The 21,482-nt window shown below is 49.0% G+C and overlaps 1 long non-coding RNA gene across 1 annotated transcript; it reads left to right on the forward strand.

Moving 5' to 3' along the window:
• Window positions 1-14,466: 14,466 nt before the first annotated feature.
• On the forward strand, window positions 14,467-19,058 carry LOC135389913 (uncharacterized). Its single transcript, XR_010421617.1, has 3 exons — window positions 14,467-14,619; window positions 18,917-18,958; window positions 19,014-19,058. It is a non-coding gene; the product is annotated as an uncharacterized LOC135389913 (long non-coding RNA).
• The last annotated feature ends 2,424 nt before the right edge of the window (window positions 19,059-21,482 follow it).

The following is a 21,482-nucleotide window of genomic DNA, read 5'->3' on the forward strand; positions in this document are numbered from 1 at the left end:
CCTCTTGTTCCTTTCGTGTTAGAAAGTATTTGGGTGCCTCAATACTAGCTCCCTCTGCATATAGGGTGAAGACAACCGCGTCGTCTGCTACCAATTTCCGCCATCTTTACTCTCATGCATAGCTCGCGATGCGCTCACAAAAGTGTAGCTCGCTTAGTGACACCATAGCGACACGCTACATTTTCGAGTTGAGCAAATACGTACAAGAGGAGGTTCGAAAAAGTCGACAAAATCGGCATACAGCCATGCATAGTAAGCGTACACTCTTAAAAATGAATTTCACCGCATAGCACGCTCTTAGCCAACCATAATCTCGAATGATATCGTTATCTGCCTTGATTTGATGGAAACAGGAGGCGTACGCCATTTTTGTGACACTTATGCTGAACATAATTGTCACAGAAAAGGCGTACGCCTCCCGTTTTCAACAAATCAGACCAGATAACGATATCATTCGAGATGATGGTTGGCTAGGAGCGTGCTATGTGGTGAAGTTCATTTTTAAGAGTGTACGGGGTCGAGACTGGGAGGTACCCGGGTTCGAATCCCGGTGCCGGCTGTGCTGTCTGGGGTTTTTCCTGGGTTTTCCTCAGACGCTTTCAGACATATGTCGGCACAGTTCCCCTAGAAGTCGGCCCAGGACGCACATTTCCCCAGGGCGTCAGTCGTGACGTTGCCCACATACGTGAGGCCGACAACGGCAAGCCCTTTCAACATCATCACCACCACCACCACCATCATTTTTAAGAGTGTAGGCGTCAACATGGCGGCTTTGCGCGGCATTCGCATCTACACTCTTAAAAACGAACTTCACCGCATAGCACGCTCCTAGCTAACAATCATCTCGAATGATATCGTTATCTGCCCTGATTTGCTGAAAACTGGAGGCGTACGCCTTCTCGTGACAATTATGAGCAGCATAAGTGTCACAAAAAAGGCGTACGCCTCCCGTTTTCAACAAATCAGGGCAGATAACGATGTCATTCGAGATGGTCGTTGGCTAGGAGCGTGCTATGCGGTGAAGTTCATTTTTAAGAGTGTACAAAAGGGTGACTCTACCCTACACAGAGGGTGCTAGTATTCACGCACCCTATGTGTCCAGCACGGTGGGTGCCAGAGTGTACAACCGGGTCGTCGGCTACGATATCCGCCATTTCGTCTCTAAAGCAACCTGTGCACCTAACACTTAACAATAGCAGCACAGGAGGACTGAAGTTTGGGAATGGGGAGCACTGTTAGGTTGTGATGTGGATAATTTACTCTCGAGCAACCATGTGCACCGGCATAAAAGCATGCACAGTCAGCCAATAAAGGCATCATGACAAAGGCGTTCCCCGTGGCAGCCCTGGAATCTGCATCTTCTTCAACAAAACAGTGGTTAATCGCTAGTGTCAGTTCAACGGACAACTCTGAATGAAAAATAAATAAACAAAACAAAGCGTACGGCTACACGAACGTCTGGCTGACCAGAAAAAAAAAAACACAAGGAACAAATAGCAAACGAGCCGATGCGAGCTCCAAGGAACAAGTTCGGGCTATTCGTACTAGTTACCCTTCGGTTAATGTTCTGTCACGGAGCAAAGGTGTAAGAAGAATAAACATATGCATTGTTTTAATTAGCCCTCCACATTAAGACGCTTTTTAGCAATAACTCGGGTTCGAAATCAGCATTGTTTCGGTTTCTTGTGATATCGTACGCAGCCACATGGAATGTCATGCATATCTGAAGAACGCAGCAAGGCACGATGGTCTACACAGGGAGGATTTTTTCTTTTCTTTTTTTTTTTTCTCAGGGACGCTCCGCGCGAGATCGGTCACGTGGTATTCACGCCGAGTGGTGATCGGAAGAATCCCTGCCCCGCGGACTCGATATCCCTGTCAGGTCACCACATTTTTTTAAGCACATGGAATGTCGACATAAGACATACACCGTATATTTATTTATTACCTTAAATACCCCAAGAGCCCTGAGAGAGCATTACATGAGGAGGGGGGGGGGGCACACGTTAAGCCACAAGACACACAGCTACTAACACGACTACAGATAAATAAGATGCGAGGGATAACCCAAGTGGTTAAACGGTGAAAGAGACACAGCCATAAATACTGCACGAATACTAGACGATACGCTACACAAACACTCGCAGTACAAAATATACAGACACTGTGATGTACAATTAGGACAAAGCGCCGCGGAACTGGTGCGGGTTAGTCATTTGAGCTACTGGAGACGGCAGACTATTCCATAGGACGGATGTGTGTGGGAAGAAAGAGTGGGCGAGAGGCATGTTTTTCAACCTTGTCCACGTGATCAGTTGGTGGGAATATAATGCGAGCAATATTTTGTTCCCAGAGGTATCATATAGCGTACAACCACGATTGTCCAAGCCAATAGACGTCATCAATACTACACGAATACTATCGTTACAGTGCAGCTACTTGACAAAGAACAGGATTGTGTTGTAAGGTAGCAATTCTATGAGCTCCTAGTAACAGAGTCAATCGAAGCGGACAATTTTAAAAAAGAAGAATTTCTGCCTCCATCAGTTCATGCTTTCAGGTTCATTCTTTATACTTCCCTCTCAGTCGTCGATACTTCCCAGTCGTCGATATAAGCCGCGTGTTCCAAGTAACAGACCTCATGGAAACTCGCACTATTTCAAGTTTTATTTTTAAAGGTGCCCATAAACAACGTGTTAAGCGTGGTCAAGACAGAGCTAAACGCTATGGTTCCAGAGAGACCATTCGAGTCTAAGGTTTCCATGGCTTCCTCTATATGCCTGACGCGAAAGTTGTGCAGCTGTATACTTTTCTCTTCCAGAACAACAAGCCATCCAACCAATCATAGCTGCCGCTGATATTTCCCAAGAAGCGTCGGCGTCCGTTGCTGGCCATTTATTGATTGTAACCCCCCCCCCCCCCCCCAGTTTGTGTCGACTCTCTGAACATCTGCTACGCGGGTGCATTGCGAGACCTGCTCTATAGGAACACAGGGTTGACACAAACCCGCCATTGTTGTAACTACCGTCAAGCGGGTGCTTTTGTCAAAACTACCATCTTGTCCTGGTCGCACGTCATAGAAAATGTCATTTTCAGGTCATGTGACTTTGTTTACATGTCGTTTTGACGCTTACCGACATATTTCCGTCGCCATAAAGCCAAGAGATGAACGTATCCTGCCAGCGTAAACTATGGGGTGACTCTTCCGCAACATGGTAGCCCATTTTTTCCTTTGTTTAAGTACATATCGCATTGGCTCAATGGGTCTTAACGCGCGGTCATCATCACATGTTTGGAAGTCGTCAACAGTGCGAGGCATCATGTGGAAAACTGGGCGTTTTACTGCGAGATTATCGCATAAAAATAATTACCGTGATCGAAAGACACCCAAAACGTCGCGCAGAAACAACAACCGCATTGTTTAAGAACGGTTTGGCCGCCGATCACGGGCGCCGCCATCTTAAAGGTCACGTGTGCCTTGACATTTGCTGTGACGTGCGACGAGAACCTGTCCAAGATGCATTGCGTTCGCCCAGCACGAGTTCGTCTACGGAGCAATACAATGGATGCCACCCCTGTGTCTACGAATATTCCGAGTGATCACCGTTAAACTTTCATAGGTCTTTCTCATCCATATTTACGAAGGGTCATAGCTAGACCCTGAAGTTTTCGGGTTTTATATTTTTCCAAATTCGGGGGGTAGAAATCGGGTCAATAAATTGATGTCGAAAATTCACGCAAATTCGGGCAGAAAAATTACCATCAAACTGAGTTCGGGAAGAAATCGGGCATTATTGTAGAATAAACGTTCAGTGTACCGTTTATCCAGAGTGCCAGAAGTAAGGGGCAGTCGCATATTTTGTGAGAAACTAGTATGCCGATGCCTTGAGGTGCAGTTTTGCAGGTAGAAATCGGGTTTAACCCTAGATAGGTGAACCTCAATTCGGGGTGCAAATTCGGGGAAAAATAGGGTTTAACCCGAAAACATCAGGGTCTAGTCATAGCAGATGAGCTTTCTGACATCGTACAGATATAGCTCTTCTGTGATTGGTCGAAGACGGTCATTTCCGTTAGCGTGCTGGCCATATGTCGCACGTCGAGATTGGGAGGTACCCGGGTTCGAATTCAGGTGCCGGCTGTGCCGTCTATGGTTTTTCCTGAGTTTTACCCCAGAGACACTCTCGGACGCATGTCGGCACAGTTCCCCTAGAAGTCGGCCCAGGACGCACATTCTCTCAAGAGCGTTAGTCGTGACGTTGAACACCTCTGCGATGCCGACAACGGCGAGCTCTCTCGCTATAGCACCACCACACTCTTATTCATAGACTTTAAGACAAATGACGGCACAGTTCTCATGCCTCCCCAATGCCCATGCTGCGGGGAGCAGCTCCCTGTGGCGCTCATTCTATAGTCACGTGTTCATTACGCGAAAATCACCGTCGTCGTCATTTTAAAGAATTTTATCGCTATCAAGTGCCTTTTCACCCAGCCCTCTTGCTTCGGGATGAACCACTTTTAACCTACATGAGAACTTTCAACTTTTTTAGAGCTGTCGGCTATTTAGATGTTTTATAAGCGTTTGACTTTCCTATTACTAGGGTTTACACGTGAAACTCTGAGATAACTCGGTTTTAATTGAACAGTCACAGTTTTACCTTGCCACAGGCATATAACTGTTTTGGCGCACTGTATACACAATTAGAAAAAAGGGTGTAACAGTTACCCCTTTTAGGAGGTAATAGCTGTCGCATATGTTGTGCCTAGAAGGTTGCAAAGTTCTGCCTGCTACCTACGAATGATAGGGTCACCATTTCTGATTCGGTGAGCGAGAGGGGCGTATGCCTTTATGTAGCAGCTTGGATATATGATAATTGCTTTTACCACCCTTCATCAGACGCTACGTTGACCGAGGTGGTAACTATAGCAGTTACCACATTTCACACCCTTTTTTCTTAAAGTGTACAGCCTTAGTTGCTCGTTGCTCGTGCGCCATAAAGACTGCAATCATCATCGTCATCAGTTCGCTGTGAAGCCGGCCCAGGGCACACGGTCCCAGTTCCATCATCACCGCTACCATACAGAGGACACGAAGCGCTATGCAGAAAACACCGTGGGTAATATTGTTGCCACACAATCAACTCTCTCGGTGCGTGAAAAGTTTACGCTATCGTACTTGTTGTATGGTATTGCAATTACGTTGTCAACGTTGCATTTCGTACGAGCACTGTCAGTGAGTTTTGCGCGGTTCAACACAGCGGACGATATGTTTTGGATGTTTTGGAGTTTTAGTGCGCCGTTACGCTATCGCCTTTGCGTACGTAAGGGATTGCGTTGGTGGTTCCGCGCACGCGCAGAACATAAAGAGATCTTCCGCGTTACGCAGAACCACCACGCTATCCCTTGCGTACGCAAAGGCGATAGGATACGTGTACGGAACTCGGCGCGACATGGCGGAAGATTTTGCATTTTCGCGCCTTTTATACAGGAGAACAAAAGCTCGTTGCGGTCTCGATTCCTGCGGATTAGAGTCACTAAATAGAGGTACAAGAGTATCGCATTCCTTTTCCGCGCTGCCGTTCGGTGTTCGCGATTGGGCCGATCGTGTCACGTGGTTTCTCCTTCCAAGAACGCGCCGTCCATGTTGAGTCGCCTCCATTCAGGGTGTCGAACCGAAACGTTTTTCGTTCCGGTTTTCGTTCCGGTTACATCATAAACGATCCGATACCGGTTCTGCTCCGGAGCAAAAAAAATAACGGTTCATGCCGGTTCGAACCGGTTCCGCTTCTGCTGGGAATATTCATCCCCAGAAAAAAAAAAAAAGTTACAAAATGTAAACCTGTTTATTCCGCATACATGGTATTTAGTATTAATAGACATCTGTGAAATTGGTAGCTCTTGGTTCCTGTAGGTTACTGTCTGTTCAAATAGGCTTTTTCCTTTCTTGAAGCACATGCTACAGACGGACTCGTTTGTCGTGATGTCATACGTGAAGTACTTTCTTGCTGGGTTGGAGCGATCGCGTCCCATCCGAATGTCTGTTGCTGCTCCCTAGCCAGCAAGCACCACCGCACGAGTACGACGCAAATCGAGGAACACCTTCACTCACAAACGCGCTCGATGGCTCCGTTTCATTTTCTTCGTGTCCTGTCCACAAAAGAGTTGCCACTTCGCACGGGCTTGCCCTCGCGTATACGTACGCATCATTGAATTTTCTAGACGTGACTATCTCTATACAGTCTGGTAAGCTGGTCACGAATCTATACAAGAAACCCACTGACAAACGCCAGTACCTTCATTTTAACAGCTACCATCCTAATACTCAGAAAAGGAACATCCCCTTTGGTCAATTCACACGTCTAAAACGCATATGCTCTAACCCAGAAGATTTTGAGGCATGCGCTGAAGAAATGTCCAACGATTTTAGAAAACGAAACTACCCTCCCAACCTTATAAGCAATGCTCTCTCCGCGTGCAAATCTCTAGATCGGGATAAATTACTTTCACATGAACCGCGGCAGCAACAAAACCATTTATCCTTCGTTACCGCCTATAACAAAGCACTGAGTGGCGCAGGGTCCATCTTCACCCGCCATCTCAACATACTTCACAGCGACGAAAAACTTAAAATAATTTTTCCTGCTCCCCCCAATATCACATTCCGTCGATCACGTAACATTCGTAACTTACTAGTTTCATCCCGTCTATCCCGACCAAATCCTGGGTGTTCCCCTTGTGGTAACAAACGCTGCCAAACATGTCATTTCATTAGCCCATGTACATTTATCTCGAGCACCTCAAACTCTTTTATTTTCGAAATCCGACAGGGATTGCACTGCAACTCTTTTAACGTATGTTACCTCATTATGTGCACTAAATGTTGTATTCAATATATTGGAGAAACCTCGAACACCATGAGGGAAAGGTTTTACGGCCATAAATCAGATATTGTTAATAACCATCCTACACCCGTTTCTACACATTTTAACCTTCCTGGACACGCTTTAGGTACAGACCTCAAAATCGTTATCCTTGAATCGGGTTATAACAGTGACATGAAGCGCAAAAATCGCGAATCCTTTTTAATTGCAAAATTCCAGTCTCTGAAGCCTCATGGTTTGAACATCCACGCAGGCCCACTACAATTATTGAACCCGTAAATATAATTTTTCAAATAAAAAAAGATAATGATAAACACACACACACACAACTCTCCAATTTCCACATTTTCTTCGTTTGTCTCTCTCCTGAGACCACCTCCGTCTTCACTTTCTCACGGTTCACTGGTCACCTTTGTACTCCGCACCTGTGTCCTCATTCCGTCGCCATAACGCCCCCCTTTTTTATCCTTAATTCCTCGAACGTCACCAACAAGTGTTCTCGTTTCCTGTGTATAAGCCCTTGGGCTCGCGTTATGTTTCGCTTCTGATACCCCTGCTTTTGTATTTATGTTCTTTTGATTTTTATCTGTGTTTGCATCCTTTCCATCAACCTGTTACCCTCTCATGCCAGAACTCCCCCTTCAACTGTATATATGTGCCTGTACCATGTTTATATTTTTGTAACCTGAAGAAGTGCAGACTCGTGCACGAAAGTCTTGTTTACCATGTGTAAATAAATAAGTTGTTCCTACCGTTTAATATCACTCTTTGATTTTCTCACCACCGGCAACTTGACATCGCCTATTTTTTCTGCCTTCGTATCTAAATGTATTCAACTTAGCTGCTCTCAAACAAGGGACGCGTTGCGCGACATTACCGATAGAGAAGCCGTTATGCAGCCCCCTTGGGTCGCTGTTTAGTTGAGGAGAGTTTGAGGGGTCAAATTAAAACGAACACTACGGCACATTGCTAGAGAATCACATGTACCTCTAGGTCTGTGTGCGTGCGCTAACGATAAACCATTACAAAGGGATCCTGAGGGTCATAGTCTACCGACATCCGTAACCCTCGTATAGTATCCATGACATGACTTCAGAGCACACGACGTCTGTTTCATTCGCCTATCCGTTAGTCCAAACCGGCGAGGTTTTTTCTTGGACCGAAAACCGTTAAATATATGTTTCGGTTTCCCTCCTGAGCGAAAAAAACGTATATGGTTTCGATTCCGTTCCGGTTCGCACCAAAATAGCGTTTTTTTTTTCGGTTTCCGGTTCCGGTTCGCTCCGACACCCTGCCCTCCATCCAAAATCGGTTTCCTCGGTTGCGAGCTGGCTGGACTGCGCGCTGTTCTCCGGCGGCGAAGGGGAAAGTTGGCGTCCCGTTGCTAGGCGACGCAGCCGCGCCGGACCCTAGATGGCGGCCTCGCTCAGTGTCGCTACTCTGCTTATGGCGGGCTTCTAGCGCGCCATACTCTGCTTCCTATTTAGTGACTGTATTACTGCGGATAAGAGACCTAAGCGAGATTGTCCTGCCGTACAACTTGGCAATTATACCGTCAACCTATTTTCACTAATTAAAGAGATTAACTATGGAAGTTAATTGAGACTTTCACTAATTACTGTCACGATACTACCTTTAAGCATAGGGCGCATCGGGAGTACGTAAGTATATACGTGCATGTAACTATGTGCATATGTACACTCTAAGAAAAAAGGTAGAATTTCCTACCCAAAGTTGCAGCAGAACAACTTCTACCATTTCTTCTACCATTACTTCTACCATTTTGTGCCAATCCACACGCGACTTCTCCCCCGCGGGAATGAGTGGCGGCGTACCTTTCCCTTGCTCCTCTCTCTCTCACGTTTGGTCTAAGAGAAAATGGTAGAATTTCCTACCCAAGCTGGTAGAACGACAGTTTCTAGTCTGTAGTTTGTTTCTCGTCTGCAGTTATACCCAAAAGGTAAAAGTGGTTGGAGTAGAAATGCGGTTGCAATGCAGCTCTACCGAAATGGGTACAAAATCATACTTTTTTTCTTAGAGTGTACTCTTTCGAAGGAAAAACGATCCAAGAATTTAAGAAAATTTCGATCCGTTTCTATAGTGACGCACCTGCCTATATGTGCATACGTATGGACCGTAAAAATGGCGGTGCCCGTGATCCTGTGGGCGAATCGTTTGTAAACAACGCGGGCTGGCGTTTCTTGCGTCGTTTTGTAACGTTTCTCGGTCTATACGTACCAGCAAGTTTTATCCAATATTCTTGCACTTAAACAGGTCGGCTTGCGGATGGGGCCTTGTATACGGCCAGCCATTCTCACATGCACATCCATCTCCATCTCCAAATCATCTGCACATCCATCTCCAAAGTTACGTTTTGTTTCGCGCGGTGGTGAAATCGCGTTGTCGGCCTCACAGAAGTGGGCAACATCACGACTAACGCCCTGGGGAATGTGCATCCTGGACCGACTTCTAAGGGAACTGTGCCGACATATGTCCGGAAGCGCATGAGGTAAAACCAGGAAAAACGCCATCATCGTGCGAGATGGGAGCGGTTCCCGTGTAAAGGACCCGTCATGCCATAGTCGTGCGGAGGAATTTCGGATCATTGAAAGCTCCCATGAAAGAAAGGAGCGGATCTCTTGAGGCGCTCACGTACCTCGAAGGCACCGGAGCAACGAACGGCCGTGCAACGGCCTGTGACAGCGGTCGAACAGACAGCGGACTTGGGCTCAGCTAAGCGAGCAAAGAGCTCTTTTTTAGCCTCCCGGAAAGGGCGGCTACGTTTCTTCTTGGGTGTGCCTACTTCTCCCCTTGGACTTGCCGGGAGTTGTGAAAGCAGCGAAGGCTGCCGGTATGGCAACGCCCCTTGTGGGCGGTCTTGACGGTTCGTGGACAGCATCGCGGACCTTTGCATCCGAACAAGATGTGGCCATCTTGAAGACAGCTGGCGTCCACTCTATTCCAGTGGCCTTGGTCCCCACCGACGGTTCGAGGGTCCGACAGGGAAACCCTAGGCTTCTGCACTCACAAATGGAAGCAATCTCATCATCATACCGCGATGTGACTGAGGTCAAGCCTTACTCGTCGGGCGGCGTCTTGATCCGTACTGAAAGCCTTCGTGTTGCCGTCGACTTCCTGTCGTGCTCCCACTTCGGGTCTTCCGCGGTGAAGTCGTTCATCCCCTCTCACCTTGTCTCGATTAAGGGCGTCATTCGCGGTGTGGACACCTCACTTGCGGTTGGAGACCTTTTGGAACATTCTCCTCTGTGCATGCCATCTCCGTGCAGCGTTGTTCTAAAGTGGACGGGGGGCAGCGCATTTCATTGCCCACAGTCATCGTCTCATTTGCTGGCTTTACGCTTCCTGCGGAGATCAAAGTATGGCCTCGTATCTTTCCCGTGTTCTCATTTACTTCGCACCCCCGTCAATGTACCAATTGCTATCGCTTCGGTCACGGCGTTCGTAGTTGTCGCTCCAAGGCTCGATGTCGAAAGTGTGGAGGTGAGCACAATGAACCCGACTGTACGTCCCCAACGATCACCTGCTGTCAGTGCCACCAATCACATTTTGCGGATTCTCCTTCATGCCCGGCTAGAGAGTCCGAGCAATGCCTCTTGTCTGTTATGGACCAGCGGCATTGCTCGAGGCAGGATGCCATACGCGTGGTATCTGGGCGCGGCGCATCCTATGCGTCCGCGGCCGGCGCCGCTAGCACTGTCCCTGTAGCCCTTAATCAGTCGTTGCTCATTGATCTCATCAAGACTTGTGTCACGCAGGCGCTGGAAAAGTTCTTCAGCTCTCTCATTCCCACCGCTGCCGTCGCTAGTGCCTTGCAGTCGACTTCGGTGGCGCCGGCTGCTAACGAGCCTCGACCACAGGAAGGCGCATCAGGTGTAGCCTGCACCAGCGTGCAGCTGCCGGATAGGCCGTTTCCTGATGCTTCATCTCTTCTTTCTACTGACGACTCCGAGATGGACCTTGCGGGCCCCTCGCCTTCGGCTGAAGGTCAGGCAGGTCAGCTTTCTCCATCGTGTAGAAGACGGAAAAGGCGGAAACGCAGGGATAAGGCAGGGAAGCCTGAGGATATTCTGACCCAGCTAGTCCAAACAACAATCGTCAATGACTCTCAGCCTTAGCGTCATTCAGTGGAACTGCCGTAGCGTGTTATCGTCTCTAGTTGATTTGCACCTCCTTATTGCCTCCAATTCTCCTGATATTGTCCTGCTACAGGAATCCTGGCTTCGACCTAATGACAATTTTATTATTCCTGGTTTTCGTGTATTTCGTCTGGATCGTTGTTCCGGCTCCTCTCGAGGTGGTGGTTTGCTAACGCTCGTTCGAAGCTCTCTACCCATTCGCTGTGGGGTAGCTTATGCCTATAACAGTCACATAGCAGAGGTACTTGTCATTTCCATTGCGGCCTCGCAGGGTCCGCCTGCATATCTCTTGAACGTGTACTTACCCAGAGGTTGTGTGCCTTCAGCAGCGGCCATACTGGATCATTGTCTGCTTCGGTGCTCCAATGACTGTCTAGTTGCTGCCGACCTTAATTCCCACCACCAGTCCTGGGGAGCATGTACAGACTCTCGCGGCAATCGTCTCTTCTCCTGGCTCACAGGTAGGAGCTTCTCAGTAGCAAATTCTGGCTCGCCCACATTTTTTAGAGGAAGCCATCAGTCCGCCATAGACCTAACCTTGTCGTCGGGGGGATGCTCAGTCTCCGCCTGGTCCCCTCTCAACCACGGCTACTGCAGTGATCACATTCCGCTCTACTTCGTCTGCCATACCCCTGTGGCTCTTTCTGGCCCGAGCTTCTCCTCCGCTATCTTTATCAACCAGCAGAAGGCCGCCACGTTCTTGGCTGCCCACCTGGAGGATCTCGTTGTGGACTCGCCGCCTTCCTGTACAGAACTTCTCTCGGTCATCGACGAGTCCATTGCGACGTCCTCCTTCTCTGTTCCAAAAAGAACGCGTTCTACTTTCCCGCGCTGGTGGAATGACGATTGCACACGCGCTCTCCGCCTCAGAAAGGCCGCCTGGAAACAGTACAGCTGTAATCGTTCGCCCCGTAACTGGTCTCTGTACAGGTCCCGCCGTTCGTCTTTTAAGCAAGTCATTGGTACGGCGAAAGAAACTTTCCTTTCCTCCCTTCACTCGGCTGTTTCGCAGCCTGCTCGCCGGCGCTCCCTCTACCGCCTTCTGCGATGAACCAGATCCTCCCCAGAGTCCTTTCACCGTCTGTCTATCCCCTCTGACATTCTTAATCTGCTGCAGCGCAGTGCGCAAGGTCTTGCGGTGCGCTTCACGAACGCTTTGCCTCTACCTGACGCTCCTAGTGGCAGTTTTGATGACGCTCAGTTTGCACCAGTCAGCTTCGATGAGCTTGACTCGCACGTTCGCAATTTGCCTGCATCCTCGGCGCCGGGTCCGGACCGGGTTTCTGTCCGCATGTTGAAATTGCTGTGGAACACGTATCCATCCCTGCTGATCTCCCTGGTGGAGACATCGCTCCGTCAGTGCTGGATCCCACCCATATGGAAACTATCACGGATTACGCTTATTTGTAAGGATCCCAAGAAAGACTGCACCTTGGACAACCTGCGACCTATTGCACTCACATCTCTCTTCGCCAAAATGGCTGAGCGCGTCGTTTTTGATCGCCTCATGCGGTTTGTGACGGCGCACGATGTGCTTTCGCCGGTTCAGATCGGCTTTCGCCCGCGAAGCTCTATCTGGATAGCCCACGTGGCCATCAACAACCACCTCTCGAAGGCGAGGCTCCTCTCTGAGTATACTGCTTTAGTCACACTGGACGTCGCGAAGGCGTTCGACTCCGTCGAGCTGTCCCTGCTTTTTTCCTCGCTGGACTCCCTCGCTCTTCCTCCTTACATCGGCCGCTGGATTAAGTGCTTTCTGTCAAACCGCATGTTCGTTTGCTCGGATGGCTCGTACTCCTCGTCTCAGCATCGGCAGGGGCGTTCCGCAGGGATGTATCCTCTCACCTCTCTTGTTTAATCTCTTCTTACACTCCGTGCCGCTTCACCCTGACATTGTGACTCTCGTGTACGCAGATGATATTGCCTTTCTGGCGTCGGCGTCGTCTCCGCGCGCGCTGCAAGCCTTGCTCCAGCACTACCTTGATACGCTAAATTCTTGGCTTCTATCCCTCGGCCTCTCGATAAACGATGGAAAGTCGGCAGTCCTTTCTTTCCTTTGGCGAACTCCGGCTTCCGTCTCGTACGAATTGCTGCTCGGCAGCTCTGCTCTTCCCCTGGTTCCCAAACTAAAGTATTTAGGGATCTGGTATGATGCGTCTTACAGCCTTTCGGCTCATGTTACCTACATCGCGAGCCGGGCTACCCGGGCCCTAAACTTCTTGGCCTCTTTCAGCAACACGCGATCTGGCCTCCGCCGTCCGGTGCTCTTGCATATTTACAAGATGTACGTTCGCCCTATCCTGGAGTTTGGCTGTCCCATTTTTTCCAGTCGTCCGCAAACGCAGCTTCGACCTCTTCTGCTGCTCGAACGCAGGGCGCTGCGCTTCTGTCTGGGCGTACCAATCACTACACCCATATCGCACCTTTATGCTGAGAGTGGCGTTATTCCTTTGTCCTCCCGATTCAACACCCTAACCCTCCGCTGTATTTTACTTCTTTTCTCTAGTCAGCACTTCCTTCGCGTTGCCTTCCGCGTCACCAGTATCGCGTCCTTCCGCGCCCTCCGCTGGACCCCCAGGATCTACCCGCAGCTGGCGTTCGCCGAACGCTTGTTCCTCCAGCTCTATGCGATGCCGGTCAGCTTATCCAGGTTGGTTCCATCGCCTGCTGCTCCCGCTCCGGATATCAGTATCCGCGTCGTGTCCCTATTCAACCCTGGTCGCGCCAACCTTCCTCCCCCTGCAGTCCTCTCCGCGCTCCTCGACAGTCACGTTAGTTCACTCTCCTCTCACCTTGCGATCTTCACCGATGGCTCTGTCGTAAACGAGAAAGCGGGCATTGGCTTCTTCATACCATCCATGGGCGTGCGCAGGAGCATCCGCCTCCCTGACTACGTCCCGATCTACTTTGCTGAGCTAGTGGCTCTTCTGATGGCGCTCCAAGCCGTGCCGTCCTCGCACAGTCTAGTCTGCTTCTTCACCGACTCCTTGTCCCTAGTCTCCAAATTGGACAGTGGCCGGAGCTCGCATGAACGTGACCTGCTTCTCGCATTCTCTCCCTCCTTCACCCATGAAATTGTTCTGACATGGGTTCCCGGCCACTGTGGGCTTCCCGCTAACGAAGTCGCGGACTATTGACCACTTTTTTCTCCACTGTTCGCGCTACTCATCCCAACGCGCCATGTTCCTAGCCGTCCCGCTCCGTGCCCACGATGTTCCACTGTCGGCATCTTCCATTCTGTCTTTTGGTAGATTGTCAGGTCGTCATTCCATTCCCCCGCTCATCTTTTATTCAGTCATTTCATTCATCTCATCCTCTCATCGCTTCACGTAACCATCATTAACTGGGCCCTCATGTCACGATCCGTGGCCAATTGCCCCGTGCTATGCGCCACTGCGGAGAAAGACGAAGAAGAAGAAGAAGAAGCTCCCATGAAAGAAGACGTAGCAGGGAACGTGCTCACCCAGCGCGCGTGCTCTCAGTTCCGTTGCGAAGTTTGCCCCCTCGGCTCTTCCTGGTGTGACGTATCATCCAGCTGTTACGCTAGTGTACTACATCTGCTTCCCGGATTGTTCTGAAGATGGGTAAGTCTGATGTTGTTCTACTGCATGGTGGGCTCATCAGTCCACTCCAGTAGGCTGAGGGTAGATCTAAGGCTCTCACAGAATCCTTCATCCTCGATAGATTAGGCTTGAGGTACATGTGAGGCATCAGATATGCATTGGGCCCAAGGTTCAGCCTACTGGACTGGAGAGCACAGTGGAGCAGCATCTCCTGACCCAATGTTGTTGCTTTCCTCTATATACCTTCATCGGGTCGCTGAGTATGACATTTTGAGCTGAAAATTGCGCCTCATTCAATGCCATTCGTTGAAGAGATTCCTTAGCAGCGTCCAGCACGTGCTATCGGCAGCGCAGCTCGTGCATAGAGCAACTGGCAAAACTACTTAGTACTGCATTGAGGATTTGTGCAAGAATGCAAAGACCTCGCGCAGAACTGTCCATGCACTACAAGAATAGTGACTGGCTATAGATCAGGGCAAGAGCGGAAAGCACAGTTTTTTTAAAGGGGCACTAAAACGCAAAAAAAGTTCACTTACGTTACACGCTTTCGTACTTGTTATCGTATAATTCACCTTTGATTCCGTTCCTTATTCCACGCTAAGAGGAGAACGTCGTTTCAGTCCGTTCAGAACGTTCAGTCGGTGTTAGTCCGCGCTGCGCGTGCCACGCCATGCAGCAGCACGACCTACTACATAACGGTCATGCCATAGACACACCTTCCCAGCGCCGCATTTGGAAGCTAGCGGTGGCGCTACTCATCGGCACGGCTATTGCTTCCCCAACTTCTACAATACTTTGCACTTCAGCTTACCTTAGTATTTTTGCACAAGCGGTGGAAGTCCCACGGGAGATGTTTCATTCTAAAGTTGATCATCATCATTCTACGCGTTTACGCGCTTTCATAGGATCTGTTGCTGTCGTCTGCCACAGAAGTCGTACGTCCGCTTGTGCGCGTTCAAAATTCAAATTTCCATTGTCCAATCGTGATGTAGATCTCGCGTGCCGATGAGTAGCGCACCTAGCGGATTGTGCGGACGGGCTCCTCATAGGGGTTGCCGATTATGACATGGTCGTTATAATCTAGTAGCTCGTGTGCAGCAGTCCCGGTGAAAACCATAGTGCGTCGCTGTCCGAAGGATGTGAAGATAAATATTGTCAGTGGAACATTCGCGAGAGCTGTTGTGCGCTGCAAATCAGTGAATCGGTATTGGAAAATGCAGCAGCGCGCATCATGCCGCGCATATACGGAACACTATAGGACCCGTTTTAACTCCAGACGCCCACGATGGGTATGTGCGAGCTTCTCCTGCTGTCTGATTGGATGCCGCCAATCTTAGCCTTCTGGGCTTAGCGTGTTGCGGCAAGAGACGGTTCTGTCTTCATTGCGTCTTTCTTCTAAACGCTAGCGTCGTGTGAACTAATTTTGTTTGAATAGTAATAATTGAAACAAGTAAGCACTGTATTCGTTTGAAGTGGCGGACATCATTTTGCTGATCTACTATATACTTCCACTTCTTTATAGTTTCCTTTATCGTATCTTTATCGTAGAGTTCGTCCAATCTATGAAATGACGACAATAGGGTTCAGGACCTGTCGACGACAATAGTGAGTTTTAGTATACCGTTGATAGTTATCGTCTCTATCGGAACCAATAGCACTCGTGCGTTGACTCAGAATCTTATCCACTGATACGGTGAGACGCTAGCCACGTTATCAACGGTCTGCTAAAACTCTCTAATAATAATCTTGTCCATATAGTGTTGCGGTACAGCTTGCATCATTGTTAACTTGAACGCTACTCCGGCCTGCGGACTCTGGTGGCGGTGCTTAGTAGAAATAACGGTGGAGGGTGTTTCGGTCATCTACGAGGGGTGTTCAAGTCAAAACCGGGACTTTTCAGTTTTCGCAAACGTAAAATGAACTTACAGAAAGTAGTTGTATTTTTCAACGTAATCTCCAGCTTCACTAATTCACTTGTCCCAGCGTTTCACGAGGGCTTGGATGCCAGCAGCGTAGAAATCCTTACCGGCGCGCAGCAGCCATGATCGGACCGCATTCTTGACCTCGTCGTCGCAGCTGAAGTGGCGGCCCCCAGGGAACACCTTCAGTGGCCCAAAGAGATAGAAATCGCTGGGGGCGAGGTCTGGACTGTAAGGGGAATGTGGCAGTAACTCCCAACCAAGTTCATGTAAGGTGCGTGTCGTGAGATGCGCGGTATGAGGACGTGGATTGTCCTGTAGGAGGACTCCTCCTTTGGTGATGAGGCCCGGCCGCTTTTGCTTCAGCGCCTTATGCACATCCTCGAGAACCTGGTAGTAATATGCGCTATTGATCGCACTATATGCACTATTCATAGCGAGACATGTAATCCGTCGGTCCTTGAGGATCAGGCGCTCCTCAAGTTGGATGTTCTCAGGAACTCTGACACTGGGCTGAGCTGCCCCGGCCGGGATCGCCCAGCACTGATGTACGGCCGTCTCGGAACCGTTTGCACTACTCAAACGCTTTGCTGCGGCTAAGTGTATCGTGGCCATACTGAGCCTGAAGTTTTCTGTGAATTTCAGATGACTTTACGCCTTCATTCACGAGAAACTTAATGACAATTCGCTGTTGATGTGCGCGCTCACCTCGTTGTCGGCCATCTTGTCCAGCACGTGTCTTCTGTTTTGCACAAACTTTGGACCACCACGTGGTGAACGCGGAGCCCTGTCGCGTGTGAAAATGACGAAAAAGAAGTAGCGCGAGCCATTTGTACACTTAGGAGACAGTCCCGGTTTGACTTGAACACCCCTCGTAGATTAACTACTTTTTCAATATAACTTCTACTATTTTTTCAACTTACTGAGGTAAGATAATTTTCTGTACGTGACAAGGAGGTCTTGCGAAAGATTCTGTTTTGTCACGGCAGTGCGTTTCATGCTGTACATATGCTTTCGCGTCTGAGATATCCTAGACATCCATGTCCCCCTTGGGAAACGATAGCATGCAGCGCACCTCGTGTTTGGGAGCCCGCATGAGGTAATATTTTGTCCTGAACGGAGTCCGAGTTAACTATTGGGACGGCAGGTTACAAGACCAGTGCCGGAAACTGTATAGCGAGAGGGGGCGCGTAAAATATTAGTAACTTATTTGTGAGCTTGAATCAACGATAAGGAGAAAAACGACAGTGAATTCTGTAAATTCATGTAGAACATTCGTACGCACATGGAGAGCACCTGCTCAGTATTGGGGGTAATTTGGATTATGAGCAATGTAAAGAAAAGAAAAGAAACATAAATAGAATAAAGAAAACCGGGCAGCCTCACGGATAGTGATTTGAAAAGCAGCTGCTCCTGCGAGCTAATAAAGCTTTTTGGTGATGCAATGTTCAACTTGAAGCTCTTCGTATTTCTTTGACAGCAAATTGCAACTGCGAGGCCAAATTTGTCTTGAAAGTAACGAGTTACTTTTAGGAGCGGTTAGAGGAGCGTGGAGGGTGACCCCCCAAAATGTTTATCTGTGGCGTGTTCAGAAGAGCTCCTCTGAAAGAACGGTGAGCGCAGGTGACCTACAGAGCACGCGCAAGGATCTGTTACGCGTACCGTGAAAAAAAATAAATAAAAATTCTCTCCTCGTGCGAAGAGCGCATCGCCGAAAGAGGGGACGTTGTGACGTCTCATGGCCTACGGCACGTGACCAATGACGTCCAGCGGCACAGCTCACGCGTGCTGAGACGAAAAAAGGAAACAAAGAACGAAGAAAAAAGGCATAGAACCGTTTCCGCGCCACGCGGGAATCGTGTCTGTCATCCTCGGCTGCTTTCTCCGAAAATATTTTGCATTGTTACTCCTGGTGGACAGCTTCATAGATGAGGCAGCGTTTCGAGCCATGCTAAATATCACTGTCACGCTCATTTAATATTCGATCGGAACTTTTTTGCCTGCGTCTTTTTTGCCTTGTTCTAAGTAACTACTTACTACCACTACTACCACTACTACTTCTTTGTGGGAGTATCTTGTAATTGGACCGCGAAAGATATACTGGTCAGTAGCGCTTGCAGTGCCCTCTGAGCCCCCCCCCCCCCCCCCCACCCCCGACCTCGGCATCGAGGGTAATGTTGAGCTGTCGTGGTCACAGGCGGAGTCACGTGGTTCACAGATAGAACCACGGTGTGCATAGAACGGCTGTCGGAGAGACAAATAGGAGGCAGATGGCCGATGTGACCATCGACCCAAACACGGGGTGGACGCCACTTGTACTCCTGCGCTTGTGAACGAACGAACAGTTCGAGAAAGTACATGTCGCCTGTCAGATAAACGCCATTCGTTCTTGCTTTCAGCTTCCGAAATGTCCGCAATGTCGGGCGTATCGTCCATGTCAGGTGAGCACGTACCCCGACGTACCGTTTCTCGTTATAATCGCTTCGTACTGTCCAGGAATCAGCTCGGAGATGAGCGGACAGCCCACCAACCAGGAGGGTAAGTGCTTACTTTGTCTGATCCAGCTGTTTGGGGGAGACCCAACGTGACCGTTTAAGACTTGCGTTAAAGTGTCACTCTGGACTCTTGACAACGGCATTTATTTTGTTTAGTCCATGGAAAGGTGCCTCAAGGATTCTACACGCGACATTCCAATCTTGTTTACGAACGCTGTGCATTTCTCAGCTAACTGAGTACAAAATTGAAAAATAGAAAAGAAAGGAAAAGTTGAGCGCCCCGGAAGGCTCGAAGGGCAACAACGTTGCCAGGTGAGAGGCAGGCGCTCCGTTCGAGCCTAACATGACGTCACAGTTCTCAAAAATCTAGCTCAGTTCTCAAGCTTTCGCGCCACGTAGAGCCAAAATCTTTTGCAGGAATGTAAAGTAGGACTTAATGTAATGTAAGTAAGATTTCAGTGACATAACTTTGGTAGGATTCCGAAGACACGAGATAAAGTCCGTAGTGGCATAGACGAGAAGTAAACGCCCTCAAGCATGAACAGCTTTGCCATACGAAAACAGGGTGGAGGACCCGTAACAAAAGTGCGAGATCTTACCAAATATTATATATATATATACGTCTCTCGGCGCATTTCTGTGGGGAAAACGCTGTGTGAGTCGCACGAGAAAGCGCCTTTCGTAACGCAGATATTTTCCCCAATTTTGGGAAACTGCTGTGGTAACATGACTGACGGTCGCCTAGCAGTGCCCGCAGTGTTTTACTACTGTTACTGTACTTTGGCCTGCTGGATTCGGGATATTCATATGTGCATACCTTGTCTATCATTTCAGATGCAGGGTAAGGACGCCTTTATTTATTTATTGAGATTTACCGCAACCTCAATTTGAGACTATTGTAGGAGTAAACAAGAACAACCGACTCCATACGGATGGCGAACAAAGCCATCCATATCATTCCACACGCTAATGGAAGAAAGAAAAAAAAGCTATTTTACTCTATAACGTTGAGTGTATGTACACTTCTTGAGGAGGAATCACCAGCAACTTAAGATACTCAACAAACTTAATTTTTATTTAACGATATTCTATCAAATGAAATGTCCTCAGTCGGAGAACCCGACGCCTATCACAAAAATGGAGTCTCTGCTGTAAAAGAGCTGATCAAAGTGTCATATCACTGCGCGATAAGGGTACCGTACTTCACACGCATTCGCACGGACGCATGTGGGACGGATAAAAATTTTTCATATGCTAATAACGCAGTTCGCATTAAATAACCTATCTTTTGTAAACATTCGAGGGTAGCACACAGCCCGCAGCGGTACACGTCACATCAATACGAGGAGGAGGGGAGGAGGAGGAGGAGGGTCGTTGGGAGGGAGGAACCGAGAGGTCTGCCTGCCTGAATAGGCGGCATGTTTCTCGGGAAGGGAAAGGTGGTGGAGAGGAGGAGAGGAAAGGGTGAAGTGGAAGACCGAGTGGAATCCGCTCGGGGGGAGGATAGCTGCGTCCATGGGCCGACTTCAGGGGAACTGTGCCGGCATACGCCTATTACACATCTGAGGGAAACCCAGGAAAAACCCCAAACGGCACAGCCGGCCCGCGGATTCGAACCGCGGACCTCCCAGTCTCCAAGCGCACGCACATCAATACGCTCTGCAAGTAACCGAGCGTTCTGCGCATATCTCCTCTCCCGGTTACTCCACTCGGGAAGCCCCATTGGCTACGGCGGCGCCCTCCCTCTTTCCTCTCACTTCCTCCTCTCATGCGCAGAGACGCACTTGTACAGCGTATACGCACGTGCTTGTTGCCGTCGCGGTGTTCGCGTCTTGTGAGGTGAGGTCAGGGTTGTATCTGCCTCGCCTCATGTGATCGGCGGTGCCAGCGCACGTGGCTTTATTTTGCGAAAGGCGAGTCGCGACATCTGGCGTTGTGACGTAGACTGTGTGCAAACAGCGGGTGGTCTATTGCATCCCTATGTCCAGTCCATTTAAATTTCGGAGTTGACATTACCCCAAAGTACTGATACGTATGGTCATATACTAAAGGCCTGCTGCGGAGAAGGTCATCGCACCCCACATCGCACATTTTTCTATTTCCATATGTCACAGTTGACTACATTATCTAGTATCTCTCAAAACTGTCTTGATTGGATAATGATGTGACTTGACTATAAATGACACAATCGTCAGTATACAGGCGTATCTTTGCTGGTACTTCTTTACAATGTACAACAGCGGACCGAGTACTGATAAACCAGGGACGATACAGAAACTTCTGTAGACCGGCACTGTTTAAATACTCTCTGCGAGCGACTAGTTAGACAATGCTGTGCCCACCTAGTTTAATCGTCGTTCTTCACCTTCAGCATTGGCTTTGAATGAGAAACAAAATGCCAGGCCGAACGGGCGATAACCGTTGAATATCCTCGTCGAAATCCATGCTGAAGTGAATTTGCTTCCCGAAA

This window comes from Ornithodoros turicata, chromosome 3 (genome assembly GCF_037126465.1).
Source record: "Ornithodoros turicata isolate Travis chromosome 3, ASM3712646v1, whole genome shotgun sequence".
Classification (NCBI taxonomy): Eukaryota; Metazoa; Arthropoda; class Arachnida; order Ixodida; family Argasidae; genus Ornithodoros; species Ornithodoros turicata.